We start from the raw sequence: 12,374 nt of genomic DNA, 5'->3' as shown, positions 1-12,374 counted from the left end.
CTCACACCCACAGTGCACATATATGCACATATCCACAACATGGAGACGGTTTCATACCCACAGTGCACATATATGCACATATCCACAACATGGAGACGCTCTCACACCCACAGTGCACATATATGTACATATCCACAACATGGAGATGCTCTCACACCCACAGTGCACATATATGTACATATCCACAACATGGAGATGCTCTCACACCCACAGTGCACATATATGCACATATCCACAACATGGAGATGCTCTCACACCCACAGTGCACATATATGCACATATCCCAACATGGAGACGCTCTCATACCCACAGTGCACATATATGCACATATCCACAACATGGAGACGCTCTCACACCCACAGTGCACATATATGCACATATCCCAACATGGAGACGCTCTGACACCCACGGTGCATATATATGCACATATACACAACATGGAAACGGTCTCACACCCACAGTGCACATATATGCACATATCCCAACATGGAGACCCTCTCACACCCACACGTGCACATATATGTACATATCCACAAATGAGTCTTTTACATGTGTATATGCATAGCTACTCCCCCACGTAGCCTCAGGAAATGTGCTCCTTTTGTAGGTGCTGCCCGAGGCCATTTGCAGAAACTATGGAGAGTTCTAGGAGCCCCTTGGGGGTTCCTCTGCCATTCAAGACACAGAATATTGAGGGATATAAGGTAGGAAGAATTAATCTGCCCATTCCCCCTCCTTAGGAGGTGGAGTCTGAGTACACATGCATGAACTCAGTGGTTAGTATGTGACATGGCTTCACACTGGTATCTGTGTGCACATGCCAGCATGGGACTTTGGAGTGGGTGAGGCTAGGTCCTCTAGATACAGCCTGGGAGCTTGTATGTGAGTCTCAGAGGCAGATTTCTGCAGGCGTCTTTGTTCAGGCTTGGGGTCTTGGATATGTGCATGCATAGGTATGCGTTATACACCTGTTAATGTCTCCAAGCCTGACCCGGTCGGTGCATCTATTCCAATGATTCCAGCAAGTTTGTACCTCAGCTGGCTCCTTCATCACTAGAGGTCATAGGCCCGGCTACCACGAAGGAGCCTTGCCATGAGGCTGTGCAGAAGCGGGGGCATGTGGAGACAGAAAGGACTGGCGGTGAGGGGCAATAAGGAGGTGACAGAGGCACCCGATGAGAGACAGACAGACAGGGCATGATAAGGGTGGAGAATGACAGAAGAGATGCAGAGATAAGGACTCTGTCATTTGACGAGCGGATGGGCTGGAGGCAGGGGGCTTCAGCCCTTGCTGCCTGCCCAGTGCCTGGCAGTCCAAGGGTTAAAGCAATACACAAAGCAGGCTCAGGCAATCTTCTCCTCCTCCTGCCATCCCCCATCCCTCTCAGCTTCTCTTTTTGTCCTTCTCTTAGAACAAAATAATTTGTGGTGAAGTCGCTCCTTCCTACAGAGCTGTGGCAATTAGGGGGCGAGTGGCAGGGCCTGTTTGTACAGCCCGAGAGGACCGAGGATCTTAGTGGACACCAGGGCAGATTGTTCCATAGAGTCCATGCTCAGCCTCTGGACCAAGGTCCTCAGATGGTCCACAGTGATGGAGATGAAGGAAATGAAGAATCAGAACCCAAGGGTTGCAGAGAAATGCAGGGAGCCAGTATTCTACATTAGGGGAACCGAGAGTCAGACAGAAGAGCACAATTCTGGACGTAGGATTGAGTGGCAAAGCCAGGCTTTGTATCTTCTCTGACCCATCCTTCTCAGGTCTGGAGGTTTAAATCCCCTGCCCCCACAAGCTTTGGCCCATAGTCTGGTTGTGTAGTAACCATGATCCGGGCTACACAGCTGAAGCAGCACCCAGTCTATTTGTGCCAGCAGGGGGCGCAGCTGCCTGGCTTCATCAGGGCCAAGGGATGAAGTTCCTATACATTAAATTCGCTTGTCAAGGTCATTCCCAGGCTCTGAGGATGGGCCATGCTGGTTTCCTGACATGGCTTCTGCAAACATCTGAAACCCCTTTCCCAGGCCTTGAAGCCTATGTGGCTACTGGGTTGGGGCCAGTAGTGGGAAGAGATCTGGTGTCAGGGCTGTATACCTCAGGGTCCCAACAGCTGACACAAAGCTTAGAGGCTGAGGTTCTTTCAAAAGTCTCTGGAAGCCGGTATTCGATATATCTGTGAGAATGGGAGTCCTTCCAAGCCGGGCTGCTGCACAGCACATGTCCTCAGAACCTTGTACTGTTGGCATCATGGCTACTGTTTAAGGTCACCAAGGCTGAAGAAGTAATCTCAGTCCCCTCCCTGTCCCCACTCTTCTGCTAGATATGCCCACTGAGAACTGTCTAAAGCCATCAACTTTCATTCCCAAGTGCCCAACCTCCTTCTGAGTTTTGCCCAAATCCAGCCCCACACCCTCAAGTCCCTCACTCAGCCACCCTGTCTTTTTCCCTAACACCTCAGTCTCAGCCCTGAAGGTGATAACAGAGGAGTCCAGACACCCAGGAGCCACTGATAGCACACAGCGACAGCGAGCTCCTTTGCTGTCCCCCCAAGCACCATGTCTGTGTGCAGAGGATATGGAACAAAGGCATATATATTCCCAATTCCGTGTTCAAGAGCAGAGCATTGGGACCTAGGTTTCATCCCTCCACCTTTGCCCGCAGCAGTGTGAGCTCCCAGAGGCATGAATGCCTCTGTCAGGCTTTCATCCTATTCTGCTTCTACCGAAGGACCTATGACAGTGTCCTCCTGCTGGCCCCTGGTACCTGCATTTGAGGCTTTTCTGGACTACTGCTAGTAGACCTTGCCCATGCTGTCCCTGCCACTCTGTCTTCCCATGTGTTCTAAATCCTGCCAGAATGAGGAAATGGATTGCAAGGGGTTTCTGGTATAATGAAGACAGAATCCTAGTGGCTGCTCAAGCTGCCAGCCCAGCCAGCCCCCAATCCTCCTAAATGAACCCCTGATATGCAGCAGTTCCCGAATGGCAGATATCTGGTGTCTCACACTTTCAACATTCCTTTGGACCTGTTCCAGCTGCTCTGCTCCCTGTAAGGGCCCTGAGCTCAGCCCCGAGTCCAAGGGAGATCCAAACGGCACGGTTCAGCAGGTGCCCTCCCCAGGACGGACGTCATCTCCACACTGATGTGGGCCAGGGAGCTGCTTTCCTGCATGGATCCGGGAGGGAGCCTAGAGAAAGCGCAGTGGTTGGACCCTGCCAAGGCCTAGCTCCCCACCAACTCCAACCCCTAGCCTTGGGACCAGCTGGGTTGCAGGGCCTCAGGCACAGCAGGACCACAAGCTTGCTGGTTTCCTTGGCCCAGAGAGTTATTTGGAAAAAAACAAAAAGTTCTTACAGCAATGCCAGCTCAGAGGTCCTCACCTTTAATCAGATAGCTGTTGGAGGTGAACAAAGGGGCTAGTGGGGACACAGGCTGCTGCAACTCTAAGCCATCCATGGTAGTGGGGCAAGAGGCAGGGGCTTCATCCCACAGGGGATGGAAGGAAGGTGCTGGGGTGGGGAGGCAGACAGAGCCCTGTAGGCGCGTGGTGGAGGGACAGAGACAGTGGCAGAGAGCCAGAGGAACATGGACTGCAGGAGTGGCCAAGGCAGGAGGGACAATTTAGGAGGAGTATGGAGCCCCTCATTCTAGACATCATGGACTTCTATCATGTTCTTCTAGTCACTATTTTTTTAAAATGTGTTTGTATGGTGTGCAAGTGTGTGCAGGTGGAGGTCAGAAGTCAACATCAGATGGCATCTTCAGTTGTTCTCCACCTTATTTTGAGGCGGGGGCAGGGTCTCACTGAATCTGGAACTCATTGAACTGGCTAGATGGGTTAGCCAGAAAGCCCCAGGGATCCTCCTGTCTCTACAGTGTCCCCAGTGTTAACAAAGGTGCTAGAGTGTAACCTCAGATCCTCATGCTTATGTGGCAGCAGGCTTTTTACCAATGGAGCCATCTTCCCAGTCCCACCCCCTCAGTAGGGGTGCCTTTCCCCCTTGAGGGTACTCAGACTAACTCCATGGTGGCTTTAGTGGCCCCAAACCCTCTGCCCAGCCTCCTGCTTCCTGGGGGGGGGTAGCCTTACATAAACGAGAAAGTGAGACTATAGAATCCCTGCAGAACAGCGACCTTCAATGCGAAACTTGAACACTTGCAGGGCAGAAGGTGCCAGTCTCATCTGCAAACACCAGGAACATTAAAAAAGCTACCACATGGGAAAAAAGAACTCAGGACGAGTGGCGTGGACAGACCCCATAGAGGCATTTTACAAATGCCTGAAAGCCAGCACCCGTGGGGGCCCAGACCTGAGCCAGGTGAGAAAGTTGAGAAGGGAAAGGGAGGAGGGAAAACGAGGAACGGTGGGGAGGCCACAGAAATAGTCCCATTGGCTAACCCCAGGCCTAGTGCTTTGCATACCTGACCTCACTGATCCATGATGGCCCAGGAAGACAGTCCATTCTTGTCACCCCCCTTTAACAGACAACGACACTGTGGGCCAGAGAGGTGAAGTCCCACAGCAGAGCTGCCATATGAAAAGGGCATTCTAATCCAAAGCCATTGCGTTAGGGTACTTTGCAGGTCTGTCCCCTGCATCTCTCTCTAAACTTGAAGGTAAGACTTTTTGAGAAAGGGGGCATTAGGGTTTGAAGGGATGAGCTGGGAGTTTGACCAACCAGAAAGAAGCTTGGGGCAGATAGGGTGATTCTGAAGAGCTGGGGCCAGTGGGAAGCCAGCCATTCCAGAAGGGAGGGGGCGGAGGACTGGCAGAACCAGCCAGATCCTCTAACCAACCACATAACCCTGGGAGTGAAAACAGGCACACTCTTGAGGCTTCTCTCCGCAGTGAAGGTGAACGGGCCCTAATCTCTGGAAAATTAAATCAGAAAGAAAATGGAACAAGAAAGATTTGATGCAGGCTTGCCTTGCTTCTGTTTGTCTCTTCAAAGGCCCAGGCTCAGCGTGGGGCCCAGCTAGGTGCTCCAGCATCCCGACCCCCATTCTGAACCTGGTAACCATGGGTGAGCAGCTGTTCCCTAAACCCTTTTTAACCACACCTCTGGGTGTCTGCTCCTTTGTCTGACAAAGAGCAACCAAGGTGTATGTCTTAACTGCCCCATCTTTCATGCTACCAGGCTCCTAACAGGGAGGGCAACAAACGACTACAGAGGGCAGACGAGACCTCCTAGGGAAGAGGCTCTGGGGTCTGGCACTGAAGACAGGTGTCCACTACTAGATTGGGCTGTGCTAGAGATTACAGAAGCCACAAATTAGGGTCATAGGTAGCTCAAGGCCAGCAAGGAGGTAAGGAGTATAGGACAGGTAATGGCCATTTCAAGACCCCTAAGCCAGGCAGTGTAGAGCCAGAGTGCAGCCCCCCCCCCCCCCGCAGTCTCACTTCCAGTAGGCTGCTTAACCAGGTTCCTATCTTCATTAAGGGTTATGACATACCATTACCCATCCTTGAAGATGGGAAGAGTGATGCAAGGCCAGGCACCTGGAGTTCTTTCCCATTTGGGTACCTAGGATATAGGTCTGGAGAGAGAGCTCAGCAGTTAAGAGCACGGCTGCTCTTCCAGAGGACTCAAGTTCAATTCCCAGCACCCACATGGCAGCTCACAGCTGTCTGCAATTCCAGTTCCAGGGGATCTGACACCCTCACACAGACATACATACAGGCAAAACACCATGAAAAGAAATAAAAATTAAGTACCCAGGATAGATCTGGTGCAGGTCCTGCCCTGTTGGGACTTGGAGGGTGTCCCGCATTAGGTGCACAAAAAACCTAACGTGGGCCTTTCTGCACTAGGCTGTGTTTGTGACTGAGAACTCCCCAGGCAGCTTCACTTGCCATGGACAGAACGTACAGTAGGGCAAGGGCAACTGGCCACTGGAGCCCTCAGAACACAGTTAGTGCTTGGGCAGCAGTGTGTGCCAGCCAGTTCCAGGCTTCCTTACCTGCTCACATCTGTCAGCTGCCACCATTCCAAGGTGAGTCAGCTATATATGGGATATCGTCACAATCAGAGTTTGTATACTGTGACATTGTTTGTGACACTGTTAATAATTCACCTTAATATTGAGTAGAGATTGCCCGGGGAGCACCCTGTCTAGTGGGGATCACAGACAGATGTAGCTAGGCCATTAACAATCCAGTCTTGCATAAGGCACAGGGGAGGACTTTGTCAGTAGGTGAGGGGCACGGCCCTCTTGGGTTGACAGCACTACCTTTCTTGGCCCTGTCCCACATATACAGCCCCTATTCCCCAGGGACACTCCACATTTGTGATATATGCTGCCTGAGCCTGGGCACAGGAGAAGGGTCTGGTGGCTCTGTTTTGGGCCCTAAGAGGAAGCTTCTAAGAGCTGTAGAAGGCAGCCTTCCCCATTCCCTTCACAAAGCCCAGGGAGGGGGGATAAAGTCCCCCCAGCCACCCCCAGCAACGCCTCCCTGTTTTTAAAGTTAAAGTTTAGTTGACTGTCATCCATTACTGCAATTAGTACATTATGTCTAATTATGCAATTAGTGTAAAAAGTGCACTTGCCGCTGAGAATGGGAAATTACGCTGCCTCGTTACGCTGTAAAATCCATGTCATAAAAAGGCTCAATCTCTTGTTTTTCAAAAGACACAAAACAATAAACCAAAAAATCTTCCCAACCAGGCTGGGGCTAGTCTGAGACAACTTTCCCAAGGTAGCTCTAGGAAGGTCCCTCACCCTGGGAGTCCTGCCCTACATCCAAGCAGAGAGGCCAGAGACCATTCCTGGGTGTGGCCCTGCCTTTGCTTCTCTGAAATGTGGATTTTGAAATGGACTTATTTGTTTATTCAGTTTAGTTTTTGAGACAGGGTCCTTGCTACTTTGTAGCACACACTGCCTTCTAACTCGTGACTTAGGCTTTAGCTTCCCTAACGCTATAATCACGGGCATTACCACCACATCTGTCTGCCCCACACTAACTTTAAAGCCCTGGTAAACTTGACTGTCTACTGAAGCCTGTTTCCCATGTGGGGACAGTCTTGGCTTCCACCACCCAGTTCCGAAAGGAGAAAGAAGTCCTTTCTCCAGGGTTCCCAGGGCACTGTGGACACAGGAACACACCACCTGCCTCAGGAAAATTAAAGGGACTTTCTCAATCCAGGATTTCTAAGCCCTGGAAGCAGTGCTTAGGTGAGTAACAAGTTCTCTGTCACAGGAACTATTGCGAGCCCAACTGTCAAGAAGACTAAGGGATCACCTTCAGTTACCCAACACAGTGGCTTGGCTCCAGGCTGCCATGATTAGATAACAGTGTTCCCATGGTCTTATGCCTATGTGACACTCAGAGTATGACTAAATTTTACCTACATCCAGACTCTCTTAGTACTGAGGGGATGTTCTGGGAACAGGCAAGGGATGAGAGAAATTTGAAAAGGTATTTTTAAAATTTTTATTTTATGTGTATGATGTTTTATTTGCATGTATGTCTGTGCACCATGTGTGTTCCTGGTGCCCTCAGAGGCCAGAAGAGAGTGATCCCCTGGACCTAGAGTTGCAGATGGTTGTGAGCTGTCGTGTCGGTGCTGGGAATTGACCCAGGTCCTCTGAAAGAGCAACAAGTACTCTTAGCCACGGAGCTGTCTCTCTAGCCCTAAGAGAGGAAACTTATGGTTCTCCTTACTTCAAAGTAATCCCAACCCAAATGGCCCAGTCCATGAGGAGTGGGGAGAGAGTATACTTTAGCGTATTCAATATCAAATTCTAAATGGCCAAAGCCTCTCATGACCCATATGTAAGGTCACAAGCTATAGCTCCAGAATGGACCACTCAGTGCCTGCTAACAAAGACCTGGGTAGCAACCCCGAGCCCTTACCTCCAAGCTCCCACCATTGTTTGACTCAAAATTCTCCGCTGGGCCTGGAGGCAAGTGATGTGGTGACATGGGAACACCCCCGCAGTGGACATCTGCCTTAACCTCAAGTGGAGGATGGGTCTCCCTGCCACCACGACTGCCTAGCTCACACATGTTCACAGAGCAGAAAATCTGAAACACACACTTCAGCATCCCCAGGACATGGGCCCAACAACAGCGCCACGCAGCTGTACCTGCTTGCAATGAGCATGGTTCTGTTTGGAGAGTGCTGAGATGCCGAGAACTTAGCTGAGCTATAGCAGGAAGGGACCCCATTGGAGGGACACCTGTTGTTTAAGCCCAAGACTGGGGTCCCTGGAGAGATGGAGCTTGGAGAGCAGGAGAACCAGCTCTGACCCAGCCCAGCCACATAGCCAACTGCCATGGAGACTCTCAACATCCCCTATCTTCCACATTTGACTTGGGAAAGCATCAGCGATTCAAGCCCGAGGTGAACCAAACTGTAGGCAAGATCCAGGGGCCCCTGCTCACACTCCCCTCCCTGAGCTGGGAGCTGCCGGCTGTCGAGGCAGCTGGGAGGGAAGCTGTGCCCAGCATACCAGCTGGCACGGGGGAGTGCGAGTAAACATACCCGCACTTTCCCAACTCATAGAAGTCGCGGGTGGCGGCCGGCTGGTGTGGGTGCCCATGTTTATGGGAAACAGATTGTTTGTGTCGGCATCTGCGGCCCCTTGCCACCCACCCTGGCTGCACTCTCTCCCATTGCCTCCCACCCAGTTGGCTCATATTTTCTTCCCACGGGAATTCTATCAGCCACATAGAAGGACAATGACAGTGATGACAAGGCCCTCTGCGAAGCCAGATAGGGCTTGGTGTATAACCCCCAGTCCCGTTAACAATCCCTTGGCTACTATTCCCATTTTACAGCTAGAGAAATCAAGGAGCTGGGAGCCAGATAAACTGTCTAGCAACTATGAAAGGATGCCTCTGTGGCACAGGGCTTCTCAGAACCATCGCCTTGCCAGGCCCTGGGTACATTTCGCAGGTCTACCAGACAAGACTGCTCTGTAGTCCCCATTCACCTCCTTGAGTGGCCCTACCCTAGGCTGTCTCTGGATGAGGACTTTGCCCTCAGAGGAAGTAATCAGCTTTCTCTCTTCCACTGACAGCCCTGGTGGAGGGACTGGCCTCACGACTGCCTTGCTGTCTAGTCTCTTTAGTCCTTTCTCTTCTCTGCCTCATTCCTGAGGGGCTTAGAAAATGGACTGGACTCGATGACCTCTTAGAAGAGTGCTGGGAAGGCTGGAAGGGGTTTAAGGTCCAGGGTGGGCAGACACTCAGTGTGATCCTGGTGGGCTGGGGAGGCTTCTAATTATTTCACAGATCCAAGATGTGACCTCATCCAAAATGATGGCTCTGAGAAGCCCCCTGGCTATACAGATCTCATCAGAGATGTCCATTTCTCATCCCCTAAAATGAGCAGAAATTCACTCTGTAAACTTTCACTGAGAGGGGTTGGAGGCTTGGCCTGAAGCACAGTTCTGGAGGCCAGAGAGCAAAGGGCAGAACTTGCTTCCTCTGCCTGCATGGCTTCCATTTTACTGGTATAACCCAGCACAGAGAGTTTTGAGGCACAGGGCCCGGGCATGTCCCTCAGGGACTCCAGAGTAGTTAGAAACAGACCTTGCTCCAAGAGTCCCCTAGTTAGGCTTCCTTTTTCGTACTCCATCATATAGTTGACAAGGCTGGCTGGTTTGTCATTTTTTTTTTTTTTTCCGAGACAGGGTTTCCCTGTGGCTTTGGACACTGTCCTGGAACTAGCTCTTGTAGACCAGGCTGGTCTCGAACTCACAGAGATCCGCCTGCCTCTGCCTCCAGAGTGCTGGGATTAAAGGCGTGCGCCACCAATGTCCGGCTTGGTTTGTCATCTTATAGGTGAAGAAACTGAGGTGCCATTTGGGTCAGAACTCGTCCAAAGGTGAAATTTCCCATCTCTCATACCTATTGCCTTAGAATGTTTAGACACATGAATTTGAATTCCAGCCCTACTCTTCAACCCCTCAGCCTGGCTGTTCTGGACACTCCTTCAAGACAGAAGATGGTCATAATGGAGGGTTCTGGGGGTCTCTTGCAGGGTCTCCTTTCAGGTTGCTTCCACAGCCCTGGGTACTTTCATTACACAGGCTGTCTTCCAAGGACGAAACTTTCTGGTCTCAGAGGCTATCATTTACTATCAAGACTTGCTGCTAACAGTGTCACCAAATAATGACAGGGTCAGTAACAGCCTTGATCATGAGAGGGGCTTTCCAGGGCCCTTGGGCTGGCTGCTCTTGTGAAAACACGAGATCTTCACAGGGTAACAGTGGAACATAAAGGCAGAGATGGCACCAAGCCTCAGTGGTGGCTGCAGCCTCCCACACTGTGTCAAGAGACTCCTCTGGGGTAAGGCTGTCCCAGCGTGCTTGTTCCACACATATCTCCACAGACAGCTTTAAGCACACCTGCTGGGGCTGGAGAGTTCTGAGTGGTTAAGAGCATTTGCTGCTCTTGCAGAGGACCCAATTCCTAGCACTCACATGGAAGTTCACAACTATCTGTAACTCCAATTCCAAAAGATCCACTACCCTCTTCTGGCCCCCACAGGCATAAGGCATTCACAAGGTACACAGGCATTCATGTGAACAAAACACCTATACACACACACAAAAAAAAACAATAATAAAAACAAAGGGTTTGGAAAAAGCACTGACTTGAGATTGTCACACACATTGACTTTACCTCGTTCACACCCAGCACCCAGGTAGCGATGTACAGATCCCGCTAATATTTTCCATTTACACTCATGGAAGACGCCTGTCACTGGCAGCCCCAGGCCTGGGTAAGGCTCTATGGGTCTCCCATCCGTGCCTCAAGAGGTATTCTGAAGCCACCTTAAAACATGCAGTGTTTTAGCAGTGGAGCTTTGCAGCTTTGCAGCTTCTAGAGGGCCGGAGCTACCTAAAGGCCACAGCCCTAACTCCTCCCACGGAGCACACTGCTTCTAATGATGTGGGGAACCTGGGAGGAGTAAGAACGTGGCACAGTAACAGTGGCCTCTGCGTCAGGTCTCAGGAGACACTGGGCATGTCCCCTGGGTCCTTGAAGCAGGCTGATCACAAGTCCTGAGTCTGAGGCACCAATAAGGAGTGGGTACCAGTGCCAAGCTGGAGCTGCCCACACGAAGGCACTAACGAACGTGTGAGGAACACTCAGGCCTGAGCCGTCTCGTTTACTCCCTCTGTCAGCATCTCCCAGCTCCATCTTACTCCCTCCCCTAGTTCTTCTTTCTTTCCTACTCTCAGTTTATAGCTCTTCTTGAGTTTTATGCATCCCTGTAAGTGCCTTTACATCTTCCACAGAACAAGCTGAAAGCATAAACAAGCAGGACCCAGGCTCTGGGGCCTTCTGCACATACTAAAAATATGCTGAGGACAGGTACACATTGGGGGCATGTGTGCACTCAGGACAGCACACACCCTGGGGACACAAACCCAGAGGGCACTCTCACCATGCACAATTGTTTAAGCCTCCACGGGAAGCTCCCTACTTTGAATCTGAAAAATGCTGGTGGTCATCACTCAAGGATTTTCTGAGCTGGGGTCGGCGGACTGCAGACCTGGCGTGTGACAGGTGTGTCCCTCCTCTGCACCTCAGTCTCCCCTTATTTCACTGCTCGGGGCGAGGGAGAATGCCTGGCACCTGCTGGTCCAGGTTCCCTATCTACAAATGCAAGAACTCCAGCCACCATGGGAGCCAGCATTTACCTTCTGTGGGCCTGAGCAGTGTTTGCCATGCAAACCAACTGTGCAAACAGGACTGGCAGCCTGACATGCTGGCAAACACAGGCAGGCCCTTAGCCTGAATGGTCATGAACTTCTAAATAAGTGTGCTGTTCTCAGGAGAACAGATGTTCTGCTCAGGCCCCCGTTCCATGCGGGTTATCTCCTCACTGTGCTTTGGGAGCCACTGAACAGGGCAATGATTATTGCGTGAATACTGGCAGGGCAGAAACAAACCTCCATTCCAGTCATTCGCTGTATCGAGTCCTCACAAGGCCCTGCTTCCTAGATGGGTCAACTGAATACAAACAGTAATTGCTCAGTGACTATGAGGATCAACCATGCATATAAACAGAGAACCTGTCCTAGACCCAGGCTATGTCCCCAGCAACTGGTCTTCAGGAAACCATTCAACTGTCCCCCCAAGCCATAGGTCTTGGGGCATTTGTCCCAGGGCTATGCAAGTCATAGGGACAGCTGCGTCCTGAGTTTGCAAGTCCATCCTGTTTGAACATCCTGTGGAGAATTGTTCCTCTGAGACCACTGAATGAACGATCAACAGGAAGCCAACCCTCACATCTCATTCATCTGCCTGAGGTTGTCCATTTAGATCTATTCAGGGCGTCTGTTGAAGTCTTGGTCTGCTCAGTGGCTCCTCCCATGGGCCTCAGGAGAATGCTGTATGTATGTTCTAGGGTAATACCCC

The 12,374-nt window shown here is 51.1% G+C and overlaps 1 protein-coding gene across 6 annotated transcripts in view; it reads right to left on the bottom strand.

Moving 5' to 3' along the window:
- Nucleotides 1-12,374, bottom strand: part of Cacna2d2 (calcium voltage-gated channel auxiliary subunit alpha2delta 2) — a 133,226-nt gene that overhangs the window by 67,070 nt on the left and 53,782 nt on the right. The gene's annotated exons all lie outside the window — the stretch shown is intronic.

The sequence above is a fragment of the Cricetulus griseus genome, chromosome 4, assembly GCF_003668045.3.
Source record: "Cricetulus griseus strain 17A/GY chromosome 4, alternate assembly CriGri-PICRH-1.0, whole genome shotgun sequence".
Taxonomy (NCBI): domain Eukaryota; kingdom Metazoa; phylum Chordata; class Mammalia; order Rodentia; family Cricetidae; genus Cricetulus; species Cricetulus griseus.
Note: the sequence above shows the minus strand (reverse complement) of the source record. Positions and strands in the feature narration are given on the sequence as shown.